Here is an 11008-nt window from a genome sequence, read left to right as displayed (position 1 = left end):
GACTTGTTCTGCAGTGATGACGTGCCGTTCATTCTCATGATCGCTGCAGCCAATCACCAGTGATTGGCTGCAGCGGTCACATGTATGAGCGGCACATCTTTCTTGCAGGGAAGTAAATAAAGAAAGCGGGGACAAGTCCCAGACAACCCCTTTAAGGGCCTCAGGAATTCTTTTTGTTTTAGCCTCACACATTCCATCAGCCATCACTTTTTTATTTTGATGTCTATATAGTTGTTTGTTAAGGGGTCATTACAATTAGGGGGGATTCACACGAGCATGTATTCGGTCCGTGCGGGCCGCGTGGTTTTCACGCGCCACGCACAGACCAATACAAGTCTATGGGGCAGTACAGACAGTCCGTGCTTTTTGCGCAGCGTTTGTCTGCTGCGCAAAAAGCGCGACAGGTTCAATAACTCTGCGTATTTCGCGCATCACTCACCCATTGAAGTCAATGGGTGCGTGAAAACCACGCAGGTTGCACAGAAGCACTTCCCTGCGAACCGACTGAAACAGCGCACCAGCTGTCAAAAGGATGAATGTAAACAGAAAAGCACCACGTGCTTTTCTGTTTCCGAACATCCAAACAGAGTGTCTTTGCGATGAGCGAAGGCGGACAAGCGAACCGAACTTCACCGGGTTCGGCCGAACTCGTTTTGGCCAAACCCGGCAAAAATATTATCGGTACGCTACGTCAGGAGATAGTCACTGTCCATGGTGCTGAAAGAGTTAAACTGTTTCAGCACCATGGACAGTGACTTCCGATCCCAATATACATGAACCTGTAGAAAAAAAACGAAGTTCTGACTTACCGATAACTCCCGGCGTCTTCCTCCAGTCTGACCTCCCGGGATGACAATTCAGTCCAAGTGACAGCTCCAGCCAATCACAGGCCAAGCACAGGCTGCAGCGGTCACATGGACTGGCGCGTCATCCAGGGAGGTGGGGCCTGATGTCGAGAGGCGCGTCACCAAGGACGCGTCACCAAGGCAACGGCCGGGAAGTTCTCGGTAAGTACGAACTTTTTCTTTTTTTTCAACAGGTTTTTCGATATTGTGTTCGGCATTCACTGTCGAGGATGCTGAAAGAGCTAGCTCTTTCAGCACCTTGGACAGTGACGGGCGTCGACTAGCCTCATCTCTATGATGATGGCTGCGCGAAAATCACGCAGCCGCGCATCAGACACGGATGACACGCAGCTGTCAAATGGTTTTTGCGCGCGCAAAACGCAGCGTTGTTTGCGCGCGCAAAAACGCAACGTTCGTCTGTATCTGCCCTTACAGGGATACTAAATATGTATATAGTTTATGGAATTTATGGTATTTATTTAAAAAAATTGTGTTTATTGTATTTTTCCTTTAGTGTCATTATTTTATTTCATCTAAAAGTTTGTTTAATTTATTTTACCATTTTTCTTTAGTCCCATTAGGGGACTTTTAGGATAAATTAGTGTTTATTCAAATTTTTTCAAAGATTACGAATTACATTAGGGGAGTTTTACTTTTACATAAATTTTTTTCGCTAATTTTTCCCAAACTATAATTTAATGTCAGATGTCTATATGGCATTATATTACTGCCTGCGCATATAAAATGTACAGGCATCTGTTAGAGTATGCCTAAGCTAAGCCCTAAGGGTTGACACGTTGCGGTCAAAATGCGTTTTTTTTTTGGGTGATTTGCGGTATAACCTTGCCATTTTGCTGTGGTTTCGGACGGAAAAAAATGCATTTTGACCGCAACGAGTGTACCCAGCTTAACAGGGACTGATACTGGACAGCTCGTTAGGCCCCAGACTTCCAGTAAAATACCATCAGCCCCGGCGATCGTAATGCTCAGGCTGAGATGGCGATAACGGAGAAGAGCCTCCTCCCTTTTTCAGCTCCGCAATCAGCATTGATCACAATGCTGTAGAGGTGGCAGCTCAATCACAGCCATCCTCCAGCAGGTGATCACACTGGCACAGGTTCTGTGCCCTTCACGATCACCATCACGTACATGTATGTCGGGATGCGGCAAAGGAACCCTTTCTGTGATCTTGCAGAAATGGGCTAATAATAATTAAAACACTAAAGTATATATATATATACCCCATATGGGTATAGTATGTATAGAAAGTATAACTTGTCCCGCAGAACCCAAGATTTCATACAGCACATGAAAATGAAAAAATGAATGGGTCTTGTCCTTGAAGTAAAGGTGTCACCCATAGCAACCAATCAGGAAACGGATTTTATTTTCTGACACTCACTGGAAAATGAAAGCACTGACCTGATTGGTTGCTATGGGCAACAACTTTCCACACATGAGGCCCTAGGTAGCTTTGTGCTCCTGTTAGTAGTAGGACATTGCATTTTGCAAATGGGAAGAAACAAATTGTAAAACAACGACAAAAGATGTCAAAGTAAACGAGACCGTACATTAAGGAGAAGAAAACGCCACGACTTCCTGCACATTACAGCACATTGATTAGATACCTAATGCAGCGTTCAATCAATGGAGTCGTAAGCTTAGCTGTTCATGTTTACATCTGGACAGTCCCACTTACTCAGCATCTCTCAGTTTATGTATTGGTTTCCGCATTTGTAAGTGGCCACAGTCTGCGCTCAGCGCTCCCCCGAGGCCTAGTGCTGAAGGCATTGACTTCAAGGCCCCACTACCACGTCGACGCAGGAAATGTTTACGAAGATGTTATGTGATGCCTACTACAATATGCTTACAAGCTAAAATCCTGATGAATGCAAGGGTGCTGTCTAATCCCATATTTCAGGTCATAGCGCATTATAGTATCATCATGTATAAGGAGGAAAAATGGTGCAAGAGTCTGAAAATATGGCGGACAAACAATATAATATATTTAACAATGTTTTGCACAATCCCCACCTGATAAATTTTGTATTCTACAATAGGGCATACAGTTGGGATCTTGCGACAATTGTATCCAAACTTTATGCTAGTAAGGCTCTGTTCACATGGAGTTTGAGCCATCCGTCAGGGGTATATGCATACTAGCCAACTCTTCCAGAAAGTCTGGGAGACTCCTGGAAAATGCGGAGATCTTCCAGATACCTGGAAAACGGGCAAATCTCCCTTGTGCCAAATATACTCACCTCTCCCCGTTACAGCACTATTCTTCTCTCCCAGGCACGGCCGCAAACAACACCCTGACCCTGGCCCTAGCGCCAGGATGTTGTCTTCGGCGGTGCTTGGGAGTGAAGAGGAGTGCAGGAACAGGGAGGGGTGAGAATCTATCTGTACTTCTGGTCCGGGTTCTGTATTAGGAGGATAGTCGGGTCTGGGGTGTGTATTAAGGGGGGAGTTGAGTCTGGGGTCTTTATTTAGGGAGAGTCTGGTTTAGGGTCTTTATTTAGGGGAACTCTGGTCTGCAGTCTGTATTCGTTCATGGGTTCTGGTCTGGGGTGTGTATTTATTTAGGGGATCTGGTGTCTGTAAGGGTATGTTCACACAGCAGCGTTCATTATGGCTGAAATCACGGAGCTGTTTTCAGGAGAAAACAGCTCCTGAATTTCAGACGTAATGGCATGTTGCCGGCGTTTTTCGCTGCGTCCATTACGGACGTAATTGGAGCTGTTTTTCTATGGTGCCAATGGAAAACGGCTCCAATTACATCCCAAGAAGTGACAGGCACTTCTTTGACGCGGGCGTCTTTTTACGCGCCGTCTTTTGACAGTGGCGCGTAAAAAAAATGACCGTCGGCACAGAACATCGTAAGACCCATTCAAATGAATGGGCAGATGTTTGCCGGCGCATTGGAGCCGTATTTTCGGACGTAATGCGAGGTTAAAACGCCCGAATTACGTCCGTAAATAGGGTGTGTGAACCCAGCCTTATAGTTTATGGAGTCTGTATTCAATTTGGGATGTGATGAAATGGGTCATATACACTATTTGTGATTCAAATGCCGTAGGTTTGAGTCTCCCTGATGTGCCTTCTCAAAAGCTGGCAAATACGGGTATACGTCGGGAGTATTTATTTCCTCCAACGGAAGGCTCCAACGTGTGCCGCTGCATACAGTGGCATACGTCACCGATAGGGTCCCATTGTAAAAAAACATAAGTATACCGTGCGGGATACATTTTTTTTGTTCACTGGATGCCTCTGTATTGAATAGCGCAGTCGACTACGCTATTCAATAAAGTAAAAAAAAAAAGTATGCATACCACCTGGACTTTCCGCCAATAAGACACGTTTGGCATACGTTGGGTGAATATTGCTCTGAGGATACCTTGGGCGTTTGTGCCTGCCTCTCTCCCAGCTTATACGCCAAATGTATTCTGTGCCTAAGACTCTGTTCACACTGGTGTGATGGCTTCTGTTTATTACGAACGAATCCGTCAGGGATCCATCAAGGTTTCCACCATTTTGACAGCAAGCATTGCATGATGCAATATTTTAACAATTAAATGTGATGGAAACCTTGTTGATGTAAGCAGAGCCTAAGGGTATGTTCACACGACCTATTTTCAGACGTAGTGGAGGCGTTTTACGCCTCGAATTACGCCTGAAAAGACGGTTCCAATATGTTGGCAAACATCTGCCCATTGCTTGCAATGGGTCTTACGATGTTCTGTGCAGACGAGCTGTCATTTTTACGCGTCGCTGTCAAAATACGGCGTGTAAAATGATGGCTTGTCAAAAGAAGTGCAGGACACTTCTTGGGATGTTTTTGGAGCCATTTTCTCATAGACTCTATTGAAAATAGCTCCAAAAACGGCCGTAAAAAACGCAGTGAAACCGCAACTTTGACATATAATGGGGTCAGTTTTGGTTCTGCCATTTTTTACCACAAGAGCGTTACAGATTGTGTTATTCTTGACAGTAAAAATTACCTAAATCATGGGTGATGCATTTTTTACATAATGGGAATTTAGTGATGAGTGAAACAGTGAAAATTCATCTTGCCAATGAGCGTATTTCCTATTACAGAGCCTTATTTGCAGTGTATAGGACAATGGAGGCTGAAACGCTGGACTATAGATCTGTATTTCCGCCTCCATTGTTTTGTATAAGGCAAAAACAGCTCTTTAATAGGAAATTTGCCCATTGGCGAAACACAGACAAGGCAAGTTTTATGACTGTGGTCATTATAAATCTATTAATAGTTCTTTGAGGAGATGGACCTAGAACAGCTTCTATGGAAAATTGCCATCTTGATTTTTAAAAGTCATGAGGTAAAAACTGGGATAAAACACTAAAATTAAATGTTAAAAAATAAAAAATAAATCCCATTGTCTACAAGATCTGATGGTTGCAATCCTGCAGTGGTCAAAACATTAAAAGTACATGTAAATTTACCGTTCTGTCTTTGAAGGAGGCAGGGATGAGCCGCTGCCGGACACCTCCAAAAATGGAGGGAAAAAAATAGGGACTGATCAGGGGAGGAAATAGCAGAATGCAAGACATGTATGTAGGCATGCAGCATATACAGTATATTTCTCAAGCTAGGCCTCCTTTATTCCCTGTATCTGTGGGTGTCCAGGCGTTAGGACCCCCACTGTTCGGTACTTTAAGTTCACTAGTTATTGTTGTGGGAAGACACGGTCACTAGCTCTTTACATGCACATATATATATGTACTCAGGGGTGGATCTGGGATCAAAACATAGGGGGGAAAAAAAAGCGCAGATTTTTCTTTGTAGTACGCTCGCTTTTTTCAGTCAGTCACTACCACTATTAAAAAAACAATATACAAAAATAATACGGCCATACATTGTAAAAAACACAATCTAGGAGTGTAGCTAAGGGGGCGCAGAATGAAAAGCGAGGGCAGCATGAGCCCCATCCACATTTTAAAATAAAAAAATGTCTGTTTATCTTTTGGATTTATCCAATAGATTTACAGCCTGTATATATATATATATATATATATATATATATATATATATATATATATATCTCCTCCTTGCTCTTAGCATCACTGTACTGGGCCGTCTCCAGCATCAGGACATGGTGTGCGGCAGCGAAAACAATGTTTCATATATTTTTTTTTTGGTCTGAAAAAAGTTTTGGGGGTCCGAACATGGGGTTCTTAATATATTCAGGTTGTTTGGTCTGGGGTATGATATTAATATAGGGGTATGTCAGCTGGTATTAATATAGGAGGTCTGAATATATTTAGGGCTCTGGTCTGGGGTCTGAATATATTTAGTGGTCTGGCCTGAGGGTCTGAAATTAATTTTGGTGTCTGATCTGGGTTTTTCTTTTTGGTTTGATTTAGGGATCTGAATTTATTTTGGGGTTTGGTCTGGGATCTGAAATTATTTTGGGGTCTCGTTTGGCGTCTCAATTATTTTGTTGGGTCCGGTATAGCGGTACTATTTATGTGTTACTGTCAATCCAAATTGTAACTGCAGTACTGCATCTGTAAATGTGTATACTATAGACTGTGTGTGTGTGTGTGTGTATATATATATATATATATATATATACACACACACAGGGCCGCCATCAGGAATTTCAGGGCCCCCTACAGCTAAATTTTCTGGGCCCCCCTACCGTGGCACCGCCTGTTAACGGTACTCCGTCCAGCACTATATCATGGTACCCAGGGCCGCCATCAGGGGGGGTATTAGGGGTACTGATGTGAGAGGCCCGGCCAAACCTAATTGAAAGGGGGGCCCGGCAAACTGCCGCGACTTGCCTTTGGTAGAAAAAAAACAGGCCCCTGCAATGGGGCCTGTTTTTTTCACCAAAAGAATGTCATGAGCTGCGGGCCCCCCTTTCAATTAGGTTTGGCCGGGCCTCTCACATCAGTACCCCTAATACCCCCCCTGATGGCGGCCCTGGGTAGCATGGGGGTCGTCATGGGGACCGTCAAACACCGCCGTCCGTGCGACCGATCGCGCGCACCCGCAAACTCCCGCGCATGCGCACCGGCGACCGCCTGGAACCGCGCACCGAATTTTGAGGCAGATTTTGACCTGCCCACACTATCTTGCCGCGTTTTTTGCCCGTGGCGATTGAGGACAGCAGACGAAAAATGCATTTTCTGCCTCCCATTGATTTCGATGGCAGGTCAGAGGCGGAACCGCGGCAAGAAAGGACGTGCTGCTTTTTCTTTTTTCCGCGACTCGCTACCAATGATTTCAGATTAAATCAATGGGAGGCGGTTTTGGAAGTTTTTTGGTGCTGATTCTGACGCAGTGTCCGAGTCAATATCAAGGCCCAAAAACTCTGTGAACTGGGCCTTATTGTTAGGGCTTATTCAGACGAACGTGTAATACATCCGTGCAACGTGCGTGATTTTCAGGAGCCTCGCACGGACCTTTATTAGTCTATGGGGCCGTGCAGACTGTCAGTGATTTTCACGCAGCGTGAGTCCGCTGCGTAAAACTCACGACATGTCCGATATTTGTGCATTGTTCGCGCATCACGCACCCATTGAAGTCAATGGGTGCGTGAAAATCACGCCCAGCACTTCTGCAGCCGTATAAACTATGAATGAAAACAGAAAAGCACCACGTGCTACAAACATACAAACAGAGTGTCGTAATGATGGCGGCTGCGCGAAACTCACGCAGCCGCGCATCATACGCTGCTGCCACACGGAGCTGTTATGGACCTTTTGCATGCGCAAAACGCCACGTTTTTGCGCGGGCAAAAAGCACACGCTTGTGTAAATCCGGCCTTAGGGTAGGAACACACTAGGCATGAACACTGCGGATTTTATGCAACACATTTTATTGTGGAAAATCTGCAGCGTATCACAGTGGCAGCCGAGTGGATGAGATTTGAACAAATGTCATCCACACGCTGCAAAAATAATGGACCTGCAGTGTGGCTTTTTAAGCCGCAACATGTCAATTTATTCTGTGGAATCGCCGCTCCTCTGTTGCGGAAATGCTGCGGTTCTGCCGCAAAAATCACAAATGAGAAAAAAAAAGGTACTTTTTTACATTTATAAAAAAGTTTAGACTTACCCCGGCCGTAGTCCTGGTGACGCGATCCTCTATTCTTAGAGCAGCTCGGCCTCCTGTCATGTCGTTTCATCCCATGTGACCGCTGCAGCAGTCACATGGCCTACAGCGTCATCACAGGAGGCGGGGCTACGTTCAGAAGAGAGAGATGCGTCACCAGGACTACGGCCGGGGCAAGTCTAAACTTTTTTTTCCCTGCAGGATTCCCGCAGCGGACACGCCTCACGAAACCTGCGCCACTATTTGGTGCGGTTTTGCTGGCAGAATTCCCTGCGGCTACCGGGGCGGATAAGCTGTGTAGTTTTACTCAGCATATCCGCCTAGTGTGTCCCTTATGATGTCGCTCCTGGAGCTGCTGCCGGTCTCTAAATAGGCAGTTGGTCCAGTAGAATTTGGAATTATTTTTTTTTGTGAACCAGCTTAAAAAAACACAAAACTTTTGTGTTAGGGCCTGTTCACATCACCGTTCGCTTCCCTTCCGGGGTTCCGTCTGAGGTTTCTGTCGGGTGAACCCCGCAACGGAAAGTGAAAGTGACAGCACAGCTTCCGTTTCAGTTGCCGCGGGCAAAAAACGCAGCAAAAAAACGCGGCATGATAGTGTGGGCAGGTCAAGATTTTTTTCTGCCTGCAAAATACTCTGTGTGAACAGGGCCATACTTAATCAGCACTTTCAGACATTTTACTCACTGTGTCTGAAGAGCTGCTGGCTCCCACTCCAGTCCTCTTCAGGCGATGTCTTCGGTCCAGACGTCCAGTCCTTCACCTCCAGCCAGGCTCCAGGTAAGTTGTGTCCATGTGTGTGTCCGCGGTTGCGCGCCCTTCGTTCGCGGGTGCGCGCGCTTCCGCGCTTTCGCGGGTGCGTGCGCGGGCGGTCTCGAGTGCGGGCTTTCGTGGGTGCGCGCTCGCGAGTGCGCACGCACGGGAGTTTGCTTGTGCGCGCGGGCGGGCGGTTCGCGGGCATGCTTCCCTCTGCTGACAATCTTTATGGAGATGCTTATTTCATGTTCCAGCAGGACTTGGCGCCTGCCCACACTGCCAAAAGTACCAATACCTGGTGTAATAACCACAGTATCACTGCGCTTGATTGGCCAGCAAACTCGCCCGACCTAAACCCCATATAGAATCTATAGGGTATTGTCAAGAGGAAGATGACACCAGACCGAACAATGCAGACAAGGTGAAGGCCACTATCAAAGCAACCTGGGCATCCATAACACCTCAGCAGTGCTACAGGCTGATCGCCCCCATGCCACGCCGCATTGATAACACCTCAGCAGTGCCACAGGCTGATCGCCCCCATGCCACGCCGCACACTGAATCTTTGCCCACAGTGAAGAAAAGCCAAGCTGCAGCTCTGCACAAACCCACCAATTCTGCTGCTACCTTAGGTGCCCTCATTACTGTACCCACAGTGTTGTCTAATGGCTTCATATTTTGTAATGCCAAAATAATAGTGCCTAAGGATGCAGCTATACTTGAAAGCAAAGGTGTAAAAAAAATGCTGGGGTCCATATAAAACTTTTCATTGGTCCTCCATCCCAGAGCTTTTTTAAGCTCCATGAAAGTTGCCGACTGAGTCATAGTTAAAGAAATACAATTCCTGTGAAACTCTGACAAATGATGAGAGCATGCTATGAGTTGTAGTTCCACACACAATGGTACCATCTTCCACTCATCCGCAAGTAGAGAAGGCATTAAATCAGACCGGACCCTAAAATAAATTAAGATACAAGACCGGAACCCATAAAAATTCAGACCCCTAAATGAATTCAGACCTTAGACCAAAGCCCTTAATTAAAAGGGTTGTGTCATCACAGACATTTATGGCATATTTACAAGACATGCTATAAATGTCTGGGACCCGCACCTATGTCCCGAATTGGGGTCCTTAACTCCCAAGTTACAGAAACAGAATAGCTCAGTGTGCTACGCTTTTTCCGTAACTTGCTTTCACTTCTATGGGAGTTATGGAAATAATGTAGCTCAACCAGCTCAGTGGTTTTCGAAAAACCGTCCTGCTGTGCACCGCTTCCCCGCCTGGATGCGGTTGCCAGCAGCCGTCTCACCAAGTGGGACGGGTCGAGTGACATCCAGTCGGGAGATAGGTGCGGGTCCCAGAGCACGACACAACCCCTTTAATTCAGAACCCAGACCAGTCCCCTAAATAGATTCGGACACCAGACCGGACCCTAAAATTCAGACCCCTGATCAGACCATTAAATAAATTCAGACCCTAGATTGGGCCTTAAATTAGTTCAGACCCCTAAATTTATTGACCCTGACCTGTCCCCTAAATACATTTACTCCCCAGACCATAACCCTAAATAATTCATACTGCAGGTCAGATTGAAGTTGAAAAAAACCCCAAAACCGAAATTCAGCGCAATTAACCGACGCCATCTTGGGCATTTCAGTTTTTTCAATTCCACCCCCCACCCCAGTTTAAACTGTATCTGCATATTCAGGATGCAGATACAGTTTAATCAAATAGTAGAGCAGGGCAGTGATGTCATTGCACCTGTCTGCGCTGTGCCGCACAGAGCAGAGGGATCTCCTTCACTCGTCATTGGAACAGGCTTAAGTTACAATGTATATTATTATTTTTATTAGGCACTACTGGGGTTGTGTGGGGGCAGCTACAGGGCAGTATACAGCGTGGGAGCAGGTATGGGGCATTATACTGTGTAGGGGCAGCTATGGGGGCATTATACTGTGTGGAGGGCAGTTATAGGGACATTATACTGTTTTGAGGCAACCATGGGGGGCATTATACTGTGTGGAGGACAGTTAGGGTATGTTCACACACAGTGGTTTCAGATGTAATTCGGGCGTTTAACACCTCGAATTACGCCTGAAAAAACGCCCCTAATACGCCTACAAACATCTGCCCATTGCTTTCAATGGGAATTACGATGTTCTGTTCCCACGAGTCTTTATTTTACGCGTTGCTGTCAAGTGCAGGACACTTCTTGGGACGTTTTTGGAGGTGTTTTTCATTGACTCCATTGAAAAACAACTCCAAAAACGGACGTAAAAAACGCTGCGAAAAACGCGAGTTTTTAAAAAAAGCCTGAAA

The 11008-nt window shown here is 45.8% G+C and overlaps 1 protein-coding gene across 1 annotated transcript in view; it reads left to right on the top strand.

The window, feature by feature from the left end:
- The first annotated feature begins 8475 nt into the window (after positions 1-8475).
- The window catches only part of ADAM22 (ADAM metallopeptidase domain 22), a 250695-nt gene continuing 248162 nt past the window's right edge, over positions 8476-11008 (top strand). The window contains exon 1 of the mRNA XM_075827623.1: positions 8476-8712. The gene's annotated coding sequence lies outside the window, so the exon portion shown is untranslated. The remainder of the gene's footprint in view (positions 8713-11008) is intronic.

The sequence above is a fragment of the Rhinoderma darwinii genome, chromosome 5 (assembly GCF_050947455.1).
Source record: "Rhinoderma darwinii isolate aRhiDar2 chromosome 5, aRhiDar2.hap1, whole genome shotgun sequence".
Lineage (NCBI taxonomy): Eukaryota > Metazoa > Chordata > Amphibia > Anura > Rhinodermatidae > Rhinoderma > Rhinoderma darwinii.
This window is presented reverse-complemented; position numbering and strand designations above follow the sequence as displayed.